The sequence below is a fragment of the Bactrocera latifrons genome, unplaced genomic scaffold, assembly GCF_001853355.1.
Source record: "Bactrocera latifrons isolate USDA-ARS-PBARC rearing strain unplaced genomic scaffold, ASM185335v1 scaffold_416, whole genome shotgun sequence".
Lineage (NCBI taxonomy): Eukaryota > Metazoa > Arthropoda > Insecta > Diptera > Tephritidae > Bactrocera > Bactrocera latifrons.
Window position 1 is genome coordinate 169,558 of NW_017537064.1, and position 13,604 is coordinate 183,161.

Sequence of the window (13,604 nt, forward strand, 5' to 3'; positions counted from 1 at the left end):
ATTTCCTCTACCTTGGAACCAGTATTAACACCAACAACAATGTCTGTCTCGAAGCCCAATCTTGCCAACAGGTTCTCTTCAAACTGAGTAAATAATTGAGAAGTAAATTCCTCTCTTAACGAACAAAAATCAAACTCTATAAGTCATACATCACTCCCGTTCTGCCGATACAACATCTGATGAGTCGGCATTTCGAGTTTGCGAGAAGATTTATGTATATTTCAGTCGATGGAAGGATGATCTATACGAGGTGTACAATAGGAGTGACATAGTTAGTTCAGCATATTAAGAGACAACGGCTACGTTGACTACATTATATCATCTGAAAAGTATTCAACACAGTAACCGCCGGGGAAAGCAGAGGAACTGAAAGACCTGCACTCCATTGGAAAAACCAGGGGTAGAAGGAACTAGCAAGACTTGTAATCTTCAATTGGCGCCAAACCGCGAAAAGTAAGAACGACTGAAGCGCTGTTGTAAACTGGGTTATAGCCGCGTACGTGGTGTCTAAGCCAATAATGAAGAAGGAGAGGAAAAAAGGTATCAATAAATTGATTCTAATCATAAGGAGAAGCAAGCCAAGGAAGGTAAGGCTTTTTATAAGCTTTTTTGGGCATGTGAGTTTCAAGAAAAAAATCAAGATAGCTTTATTATAAAGATAAGAGTTTTCCATTATGTTTTAAACATTATTTCGAACTAGGGGCCGCCTCCGATGACTCGAATAAATTTTAAAATACAATTTTGCAGTGATTATCCATATGTCAACAATAACGTGCGGAATTCTCTCTTCACAGGCGTCAATCGTCTCGGGATTATCTGACAAGCGATTCCCATAACTTTACAATAAATAGTCCAGCGATCTTATGTCGTTCTTGAAGACCACGTTATACGCCCATGACGAGGGATAATACGTCGAGCCGTTTTGTAGAAACCAAAGGTTATCCACGTCGACATCCTCAAATTCATGTACAATGACTTATTTATTATCATCACTCCCAAGGCGACATTGTTTTTTATTAACGTATCCATTAAACCAAAAGTAAGCTTCATCGCTGAAAAAAAATTTCTTGTGAAAATCGAGAATGGTGTCCATCATCTTTTGGACTCATTCACAGAAACTTTTGAAGGTTTTTCGACTTGAATTTTGTAAGCCAGAAAACCAAGATCCTTTCGCAAAAGCCCAAAGTGGATGAGCATGGCTCCATTCGTTGCGTCTCGCGAACCGACCCGTAATTTTCTAAAAAATTTTATAGAAATTTGAGGCGTCTTAACCATATATGTATAAGAACGATGGTACCATAGCATTAAAGGCGAAGAATGAACGTATTTTGATGCGGAACTKATTTTGTTTCACAATTTTTGTTTGTAATTTTTCTGTTGTTGTTGTTGTTGTTGTAACGGCAGAGTTCTGCCGAGTTGACAGTCCTTGGCCGGATAAAAATCCGGGTCCGTTCCGGTTTCCGTAGATCCGACTGTCGTGGGAACGGTTTGTAATTTTTCTCATTTGTCCCACTGTGCTCTTCGTGTTACCATAAAATTCAAACGTAGTAATTTAAGTTTAAGTGCAGCTGTTGGATGTAATATGTATGAAGGCAATATGTTCGATATTTACTAAAAATACAACTTTGTACAAGCATACACACATTATTGGGTGAATTGTTAGAAGGAAGTGAGATCAATAGATGTAAAATGTGTACTTATACAATACACAATGGAGCTTAATGACTTTATGGCGTCAAATACACGTCTGAATGGTTGCTGCGAGGGGTCAATTTGTAACTAAAAGTACACATATGTAAACAAGTTCGTGCTAAATTGGAAAAAGAAAGGCATGAAAAGTTAATTTGCTCAATTTCCGGCCATACGAATTCCCCTGAGGTGGTAAGATTGCATAGATAAAAAAAATCGAGAAGTTGGCAATTTCCCTAGCCACATTACCAGCTGTGCGCGTAGATTAGATTAAAGTGGCACATCCCATCAGGTGAACCAAAATAAAATTCTCTTCTTTTCAAATATACTTACATACGTACATGTGAGTGTGTTTGCATGTAATAAACACCATGATTTCGCTGCCGAATGCCGACAATAACTTTCTTTTTATTTCTTGATTTTTATTTCTCATTTTGAAATTTCAATCCAAATCTGCTGCAGGCATACCTCTATATAAATAGAAAGAGTCAAGTGGCCGAAAGTCCAAGCTGTCGATGTCAAACAGCGATCGGAATTGAGTCGCAATAGCTGCGAACAATTAAGGCTGCGGCTGTAGCACGCTTCTCAGGTGTCGACTTACATATATACACACATTCGGTCGGCAAATAGCGGTGCGCCCGTGTTCCTACTGCCTCATCTCGTCTATCATTTTACATACGTGTGTATTCGGAATTTCATTCAATTAATTGAACCGCATTGCTGCGGCTAACCACCACACCTCATCTCCAATTTTAGCAGCTCTGATTCCATTACAAATGACTTTAGCTGGTTTTTGTGCGGCTGTCTACGACGCGAAAAGAAAATAGAGAAAAATGCGTTCGAAGCAACAGAAGTTTCGGTTTGCTACTTGCAGCCAAACTAGTTTATTTTGCTTCTTCTACGTGTGGCACTGTCTCGCCGCCAGTCGCTTCATCTGGTGCATAGCAATCTGGTTTGTTGGTTCTCTTTACCAATTTTCGCGGAAGCCAAAACATTATCACATAACGGTTTTTTTGTATAAGCAAAATGTGGACAAGTGGTCAATTTGCTATTAATAAATATATGCCAAGTCATATGTAAATATGAAGGCGCTCTATACAAGACCATTCCATTGGCTTCGTGAAGTCGCAAGATGTTTTGACCTTACGCAGTTTCTCTTCCTACTTCGAAGGCGCTCTTTACAAGACCATTCCATTGGCTTCGTGAAGTCGCAAGATGTTTTGACCTTACGCAGTTTCTCTTCCTATTTCGAGGTCCTCAATTTTTTTAAAGAAAAAAAAAAACCAGAAACTTCAGTTTTAATCGGGATTATCATTTGAAAGAACATTTTTTGGCACTTATTTTCTAAAGATCATCTCTTTCAAATGTCCAATTTTTAATGATACATACGCTCGAACATTTCAACTAGTAACTGGCGAATGACACGCCTAATCTTTTGCTCCAATGACTGAAACGTGAAATTATCTGCTCACTGAAGTATTCTCTCAATAAACCCATTGATTGATGATGTGTGGGGAGTAGCGTTGTCTTCTTGAATTCAAATGTCGCCGAGATCACGAGATTCAATTATACGTATCAAATACTTGGTTATCATGGTCATTGATGGTTACGCTCTCCTTTCAAGAGCACATACTCGTAGGTCGAGAGGCTTCGGTTCTTGTACAAATTGTATTTTGACGCTTAAGATCTCGACGTATAATGAGCTTTGAGAGTACAGCGAAAAATTGACTCTCCATAGTCTACGTGTACATTCTCAGCTACGGCTGTTATATTTTCTTCTCTGCGTGCCGGACTTGTTCTTATTGGTCGAGTATTATCGAGATGGATGATGCGAACAGTACGCTCAGTAGGCCGATGGAGTTGACCATAATTTCTTTACAGAACGTGAATTTTCGTAATAAAGTTGATTGATTTGTAAAGGTTGTTTAGGCGCAAAACTTTCCACGATGAAATGCCAAACAATACTGAATAAAAATATCATGACAACTTGACACGACTTAAGTGTAAATGCGAAAAAAAAGACTTGAAAAAAGTACCTTGACAGTATCTGAATGAATCCGAATACAAGTGTATAATGATTAAAGCAAGAGTGATATTTTGACGACTACAATTGCCATGTGTAAGCTAGTAAATTTCGACAGGCAAAGAGTTTAGAACCTATGGTCTCTTGTAACCGTGTAATATATATCACATATGGTCAGAAAGGTTCAATAGTCTGAATAATTCCAGGAGCTTGCTGGGCGCGATGGAGGTACACGTAGATGGATCCTAGGGTCACCAGCCTGCCTGCTTCTACAAATTTGTGGGTAATCTAGGAGCAGTTGCTATGGAGTTTCCTGTTCTATGTCGCAAAACCGGCAGTTTGTGCCAGAGACTAAGTTGGACAAGTGCTTCTTGAGCCTGCTTTGTCTCGGGGGTGGTTGATAATATCATTAAACTTTGCTAAGTTCTAACCGCCAAGAAGTAACATGCCGTGGCACACGTAGTTGTCTGCTACCATTGCCGTTCTTTCCCCACTCTCTCTTTCGAGCGGAGCAACTCCTTTAGGGTGCGGGACCCTTTCGCAATACATGGTTCTGGCCCCATCATCTTGGAATCTGCCGAAGAGCGGGCAGACCGGCTACCCTTTATTGCTGCTACCCTTTATTGCCCTGGCACACATATCAGGTGTACACGGTTGTAAACTGATAAGCGGTTTAGCCTTTATATACACTCCTCCACTAATAGCGATTTGACTTTATAAGCTGACATCGCTTTAAGTGCCACTTGACTATCGCTTAGTATATCAATGTTGTGATAGTTGCGATTGAGATTGATTTCTGTACACGGACTCATAGCAAAGACTTCTCCTTGAAAAGTCTCGCAATGCCTCCCGGTGTTTTCGAGCCGACAGTATAGCACTGGATGATACTGGCCCTTAGTAGTATGTTTAGCGTGGAATCATTCCACTCCGCCTTACTGCCGAGAATAACTATAACCTTCCTTGGGACGTTTAGCCTTTTGTAACGCAGTCTCTTGAAAGAAGGGCCAGGGGTGTGTCTTCCCCTAAAGCTTCATTCGTTGAGACGACATTATATTCTCCTTGCCAAAACCTTATACTACCATAAGCTTCGCAGCCTGTTTGATCACTAAATGCGGCGGTGTGAGCTCCAACATGACTTTCAACGTGACGAGCTAAGTCGATTTAGTCATATTCGTAAATCCGGATGTATATAGCGGAACTAGTTCCTTAGTTTTTCAGATGTCAATCTGATATTTTTCATACCTCCTTTACTCCGAAAGAAGCTGTTCGTGTGTGGGAACCACCAATATCGAACCACTACAGCATCTAGCTGCCATACCCAAAAAAAAAAAAAAAAACGAAAAAGTCACAATCAAGTTCTTATAACTGCCATACAAACTGTTCAATTAACAAGTGAGGAAGAGCTAAGTTCGGGTGTCACCGAACATTTTATACTCTCGCATGAAAAAGTGATAATCGAGATTTCAGGCGTGGTTGTCAACCGATTTCACCCATATTTGGTACATGTCATCACGGTGTTAAGAAAATATTATATACCGAATTTCATTGAAATCGGTAGAGTACTTCCTGAGATATGGTTTTTGGTCTATAAGTGGGCGACGCCACGCCCATTTTCAATTTCTAAAAAAAAGCCTGGATGCAGCTTCCTTCTGACATTTCTTTCGTAAAATTTAGTGTTTCTGACGTCTTTTGTTAGTCCGTTAACGCACTTTTAGTAATTTTCAACATAACCTTTGTATGGGAGGTGGACGTGGTTATTATMCGATTTCTTCCATTTTTGAACTGTATATGGAAGTGCCTAAAAGAAACGACTCTATACATTTCGGTTGACATAACTATAGTAGTTTTCGAGATATGTACAAAAAAGTTAGTAGGGGGCGGGGCCACGCCCACTTTTCCAAAAAAATTACTTCCAAATATGCCCCGTCCTAATGCGATCCTTTGTGCCAATTTTCATTTTAATATCTTTATTTATGGCTTAGTTATGACACTTTATAAGTTTTCGGTTTCCGCCATTTTGTGGGCGTGGCAGTGGGCCGATTTTGCCCATCTTCAAACTTAACCTTTTTATGGAGCTAAGAAATACGTGTACCAAGTTTCATCATGATATCTCAATTTTTACTCAATTTACAGCTTGCACTGACGGACGGACTGACGGACAGACATCCGGATTTCAACTCTACTCGTCACCCTGATCACTTTGGTATATATAACCCTATATCTGACTCTTTTAGACTTATAAACAACCGTTATGTGAACAAAACTATAACACTCTATTTAGCAACTTTGTTGCGAGAGTATAAAAATAAGTTCTTGCACGGAACCTTTATATTTCTGAAGGGTATATAGCCGAAGTTTACTCAATTACATTAAAGTGCCAAAATAACACATGAGTATAACCAAAAGAACAGTGACAGTAAAAATGACAACAGTATGGTATACTTTGTACGTAAACATTGATGTTTCTACCAAAGTAAGTATGTGTTGTTGTGTAAAGGCAATCAACGGCAAGAATAAACAAAATAACACAAAACATCAACAAACATGCCATGACACCTAAAACCAACAAGAGACTCAAGCTGACAGGGCAACGCCGCTGGCCAACGTGGACGCGAGCTACGTCAATGTCGTCGTCTAACTGCCGTTATGAAAGCCATCAAGAAATAAAACCGAAAGCATCACAATAAAAATAATCGCTTTACCAACAAAAAATGTGAACAACAATTTCATATACTTATAATGTGAGGGAGTAGTGCTGATAAGCACCAGAAAATGCAGCAATCATCAACAATGCGCGCCAATAAATGGTATAATAAATAAACAAACAATGTCAACAGCCACTTTCAGTCAATCACAAATACACAAGAGCACTTGCTTTGGTTTTATAAAGTCAGCCAACATATAGTACATTGAGTAGCCAACAGAAGCCAACAAAAAGGGGGGATAGAATTACATTTGATGTCTGTGTAACATTGTTGTCATGCTTTCAACGTTGTCTTCTGTGCTGAGGGGATATCTATTCTGAACAAGTTTGAATTGTAAGTTGGTGGGTGACGGCATTCGCGTTTTCATGCGAAAAACCCAACTATTTTTGATAACTGATATCATATAATAAAACGGAGATCATAACAGTTATGATAACAAAGCAAACATAACTTTATGAAGTAATATCCGTATGAATCTCCTACTTAAATTATCCGCTAATTATGTATAAGCATGGTCCAATTTGTGGCTCTATTATTTGGTGGAATTTACGCCGATCATCAAACCATTCGAATTGATCTGGGAACCATTATTTATATTTTTTGTTTTTAAATTCAAAACTGAAAACATTTTACGATTTACCTTCGTCTCTATTAGCATAAAACTGTGATAATCGTTTTTCACAAGCTTTTTTTGAGGCAAATTTTTCACCGGCAAAATCACACAGACAATAACTGATAGTAATTACTTAATCTTCGGTAGAAACCAAAAGGTGGATGCTTAAAAATATCCCAACCAAGCTTCCGAACTTCTTGCGAGTTATTATCAATGTGTCTAACGCTGTCTTGAAGGGACAGAATTCGACTCCTATTCACCAGATCTTAGCTTGTGGGCGATTTTTCTCTTCAAAATGTTCAGTTGCTGACAGTACAGGTCCATATTACAGGACTGATTACACAGTATAACAGCTAAATTGGGGGGTGAGAAATTCCAAGTCAGGGTGATGGTACTAGGTCAGTATAGTAAAACCCTCAAAGGGTTTGGCGTTCGTATGTGTCAGTTTTTTTTATGACCTTTTAGATTTTTTCCTTATTTCTCATGGTTTTCCATCTTAATAAATTAATTTTTTCCAATCAGACGTACTAAATGGTCCAGAAATACGAAAGCTGATTAAAAGTGACGCATTCAACAATATTTTGATTGATATACATTGAATGCATGGAAGGCAATCAAAGAAGTAATAGAAGGCTTGTTGGGAAAGCATCGTTCTAACAACTACGATGTTTCTGTCGCAAGGATGTTAAGAGATGATGTTAAGATAAGGAAAAAAAGGGTCATAAGGTCATAAAAAAGTGGCACATACGAAGGCCAAACCCTTTGAGGGTTTTACTATAATAATCCCAGAAGTGTTCCACAGTGTTATTATCGGATATACTCTGAAAATTGACTTGTTGTAAAAGAACTCTTTATTATATCCAGAACAGGCGATATAAAGTTTGGCAGGAAGTTTGTAACATTCAGAAGAAAACGTGTGATTCTATAAGATTTAAATAAATAATAGAAATATTTAGCATGACGATTGGATTTAGCCATGTCGGTCTCTCCGTCTGTATATAGTCCGACACTTTTTCAGATATCGATCTGAAATTTCGCACAATTTTACCAAATAGCTGCTAATTTTTCGTAACCCTTGCTTTCAGAAATAATGACATATAGTTGCCATACAACAGACCGATCGTCCTTTTAAGGAAAGCTTTTTTGTTTAGAAGATATCTTTACAAAATTTGAGACAAAATCTTATACAAAATATCGCAGCAATTTTCGAATATATTGTATTGTTCAGATCGTTTTTTATTATTTTCCGTAAAAAATGAAAAATCAATGGATATAGAATCATTTTGACTGCCCTCGAATATATGAAAACCATTTGGCCCATTACAGCCTATCACAAATAGTCTCCTTGTCATGCTCTGTACAAGAAGCTATTTTTCAATATTGTCTACTGCCGGTTTTGCGACATTGAACAGGAAACTTCAGAACACCTGATTCTAGAATGCCCAGCAATTTAAAGAAGCAGCCCTAATGCATTAAGAGCCATCTATGAGGACGAGGCTCACATCACATCATCTCAACCTGGAATTATTCAGAATGGTGTGCCTGTACCTGTGGGACCTCATATGATATAGGGGAGGGCACAACAGGCATAGGTCGCATTGCAAAACCTCAATTATTTTCTATTTGTCTATCTAATCTAGGTTAGGTCAATGTTATCTGAACTACACTTTTTATAGGTACACGCTATAAATCCAAATCCACTACAACCTAAAAGCATTCATAAAGCAAGAAAATTGAAACTAACAACGTACCTGTCTTGCTGCAGTAGAAACAAGAAAAAAATGGCAACATTGGTTGCATCGAGCTACAATACCATTCCAAAAAAAAAAAAAAAAAAAAAAAAAAAAAAAAAAAAAAAAAAAAAAAAAAAAAAAAAAAAAAAAAAAAAAAAAAAAAAACATAGAACACGTATTGATTTTAATCGGTTAATTTGTATACAAAAAAAAAAATGCTATAAATCTGATCTGAAGAAGTTCTTCCGATACTGTAGCGCCTCCTTGGGCAATAATTTATAGAAAATTTCGTGAAGATATCTGGTTAAATAAAAAAGTGTTCCATACAAGAAATTAATTTTGAGTATTCATCTTCTACGGCAGCTATAAGCTACGGTAGTCCGCTCTGAATAATTTCTTCAGGTATATTCCAGATATTAAGAAAATTGTCTGTATCAAACTTTATGCAAATATCTCTTTAAATAACAAAGTGTCCATACAATAGCTTGATTTTGATCGTTCACTTTCGATAAAAGCTGAGGAATTTTTTCGGTTCGGCACTGTTCGCAGCGACTCGAGTATGGAACGACTTGGCGAATTTTCCGGCGAGATCGTATTATTGAAAGCCTACAAAATGCAGCTTGTACAAGAGCTGAAGCTGTTTTACCCTCCCAAGCGACATCGTTTCGCTTTATGGGCTCTTGAAAAGTTTCGAGAATATCCGAAGTTTTCGTAACAAATTTTGTTCAGAAATGAGACCAATTTCTAGCTCAATGGGTATGTAAGCAAGCAAAATTGCCGCACTTGGGACGAAGAGCAACCTGAAGACGTTCAAGAGCTGCCATTTCATTCAGAAAAAGTCGGGTGGTGTGTTTGTGGAATCAGTGGTCCATATTTTTTCAAAAATTATATTAAGTCTACAGCCGAAAGCCTATGATGCTAGCGCTGCGTACTTTAGTTTATATAATAATTTGTTTATTATGTTAGTTTTAATAAAATAAAAATAAAAAAAAATATTAAGTCTAAAGTCTATTGGGACAATCCCGCTGCGATTCAGGCCTTTGGAGCAACACATTACGATGATAATTCACCAATATTTTCATTCAATATTTTTTCTTAAAAAAAGGAAGGAACCTTGAATTGTATCACCCTTTAGAATAACAGAGAAAATCATAAACTAACTCCAACAGATAGTTGTGGAAATAGAGCAAGAGAGAATGCTACAACTAATATTTGTATCTGGATATGTACATATGTACTTATGTATGCGAACAACTGGGTGAAGAAAAATAAAATAGCATCAAGCGGTGGCGCTTTGAACCTGTTCCAGAACTCACTGGTGTATGTCTGTTAGCTTTAAAACTATATACACATGTTTATAGTTGTGTTTGCATATAGTAAGTACATTTTTAGATTTGTGGGATTGACCGCCATGTCGTTACCCAGTTGCCACAATTTTCTTGAAAATCATGCGCTGATGATTGTGCTTTCATTACCAGTTAACACCTCGGTTGCCAGTTGGTTTTGAATTTTTAATGCTTTGCTTACCTACGCACGTGCATGCGAATGAACTTACGTATAGGCTTGGCCGTTAGCTGCCAATCTATGTATGTACCTATGACTGTGTGCTTTTGCAATTTTACCATATATCTGTGTGTATGTTTACTAGAATACCGCTAATCCGAAAAAATTATGAAAAGTGAAATTTATGTTTTTTACGCCACAAAACAACTGCAAAAGTCAAATGCAGAGGCACCTCCACACACACACACTACTCACTATGTGGTATAAAGATATGTAAGTCCGACAATAAATGTATAACCTCCGCTTGGCTAGTAGGAAATATATGTACATACATACAGACATACTTGTATGTAAGCGAGTATAAGAAACAGTAAAAAATAAGTGACAGTTGTGGCGACATTGAATACTAAAACTTTCGCTTGACAGCCACAATGACCACAATAATACAGCTGCATATGCATATGTTCAAAGTGTATGTTTGTATTTATGTATGTACCATACACCTGGGACGTTGACTTATTAATTTCTTACTGAACCACATTTATTTGTTGTTGTTTCTGTTATTCATATGCTTATTCGCGAGATGCGCAAAGAATGCCGTTGGCAAAGTGGTAAGACTGTTGTGGCTGACGTCTATTGGAAATCACTTCATTCATATTTTAATTTTGCCGTTATATTGCCTGTTTTCTACACACATTCGAGTATATTTATTTTACTGGTTTATTAGTATACATGCTGTTGCTCTCTATAGAAACGGAATGCACAATGCCCCAATATTTCTTCACAAGTTTAGTGGATCCAAGTAAGGAAGTCTAAGTTTGCACACAGTCAAGGCACAGTGTGGCCAACAGACTCAAAAATTTGCCATAAATAAAAGACACAATCTAGCGAGCTTAATCTCAAACGAGTAAAATTAATTCCAGTAGCTTTCTGGAGTCAGTTTAAAGAGTTTGGCTTTTTTGGGAGATCCACAGTAAAACGATAGCGTGATCACATTCCTAATTTAAAAGAAAAAAAAAAAAACTTCCAATTTAATTGGGAAGTTTATTATCATTCTAAAGAAGCATCTTTGACATTTATTTTTTGAAGAGTATCTCTTTCATATGTTGGCCGCGTTTACCTCTCAGATGGTGTATCCATTGAGTCCAATTTTCGGTGACTCGTTAGATCAATTCGTTTAGTAACTGGCGAATGACACGTGCGATGTTTTGCTTCAAGACATGAATCGAAAATAGATTGCCCACACAGATTTTACAGTTTACATACCCCAGCAGGAAAAACACTAACGGTGTAATATCACACGATCTTGGTGGCTAATCGTTACTGAACAAAAATAACATGACAGCTTGACACTCAAATCTGGTTTGTCAAAAAATGTACCACTACTTCGATCACCCATCTAGATAATACTGAGTGTTAAATAAAAAGTTTTCTCTAAAGAACTAAGTAGTCGAATATGGCGACTCGACTCTGCTGGTCCCGCTGAGCATATACGTACTTATATATTTTTGTAGGGTCTTCGAGGTTTCCTCCAGGGTTTTACAGATGAAAATTTAAAGAACAGGAAAAAAATATTAAAAAATGTAAAACATCTGTTATACCCAGTTACTTCCGAGATCAGTCCTAAGCTATTAGCTTAATTGACTGACTGTCTTCCAAAGTGGCTCTAAATTGAATGCGCCGATAAAAGCCTTGAGAGGGAGATATACATTTGTGCTTGGTCGCAAAGCTAAATTTGGAGATTTTGATTTGAACTACTTTGTGTTCCTGAATTCGATATAATAATAATAAAACTATTAACATAACAATATTAATAATTACAATATTGCTAATATATATAATTAATAAATATATATAATATATGTACTAGAGGACCCGTCCACGTTTTACTGTGGCTGATACATAGGTAGTACAACTAATATCATCTATATGATTTCTATTATTTAGATTATAACTATTAGTAAATGATATATCGCATTTTTGGTGAAGCAACTTGTGTTAGTTTACAAAAGAATTAATCAAAAAGCTTTTCGTGCGTTAAGAAAGCATTGGTTTTTGGGGGAAAATTGAATTTGGGCTGTGCACCAGTGAAATCAATCGAGTCGAGTCGACAGTCAGCCTAGTGGACTGCATGTTATGAAATGGTTCTCGGCTGGCAGGTTGTGGTATCAGTCTTTTGGGATGCCCGTGGTATACTATTCATCGAATGATTACTGAGCTAGTTTTAATCCATTGCACTGCGCATTTGGTTGCAGTTCTATTTCACTATTCCCAATATTTAGGAATTTTATTATTTTTTAGGAAAGATCAGTTTGAAATATATATACTTCATCGTTACCGTTTAAATATTGCACTGCTCTATGTAATGCTTCGAAAAGATTGCTGTATATCTCAAATTATAACAGACTTTTTTTTTATTCTAAATATCGCGTTTGGTTTGTTATGAATGCATTTGCGTCCTTCGCCCATAATCTAACAAAGTATTCGCAAAGCCTTGACGACGCTTGTTATGCATTCTTGTTCTCTCCAATAGCTAGCAGGTATGAAAAAAATGTAATGGCTACCCATAGATGTATTGAATCACCCAATTTATTACTTAAGAACGAACAACCCTGTCCACATTATGAAAACTTGCTGATGGTCTACAGATGTCGCATTTTAAGGTTTGAATATTGGATACTGCGATGGTAGCGCAGTCTATCGGATCCAATGTAAAACATTCCAAAATTACCAGTTAATTAAAAATGAAAAATTAGTTTCAAAAAACATTTGCCAGTGGATCAAATTGTGTATCTAAACCATTCTCGAATCTCCTTGAACACACAAAAAAAATATAGTCAAAATCGGTCCAGCCGTTTAGGAGCAGTTCATTTACAAACATACGGTCAGAAGATTTTTATATATAAAGATATACATATATTGTCACCTGAAATGCAAAATAACGTATCATCAAAAAAATTCGAAATTGAGTGTCTTATTGATTACGCTTCACTGCTTCAAGTTACATACATAATATTACATAAGTTCAACACTTTTAAGTTCTGCGGTCAGATATAAACCAGTTTTAACCAGTATTAACCAGTATTAAAATTTTGTTTCACTCATGCTCCATTTTATTTAGTGTTTCATTCATGCCACTGTAAATTTACGAAAATGTTGTTACGTTATTTTGCATATCAGGTGACGATATATGGTTATGTACATAGCTTTATTGTTATATATAGCTTCTTTTACTTTAATTTCGCACTTGTCCCAAAGAAATAAGATTTTCAACATTTAGATGCTCAGTTTCAGTTACGTTATTTTCAGCACGTGCACCGTTGCTTGCTGCATTGTTT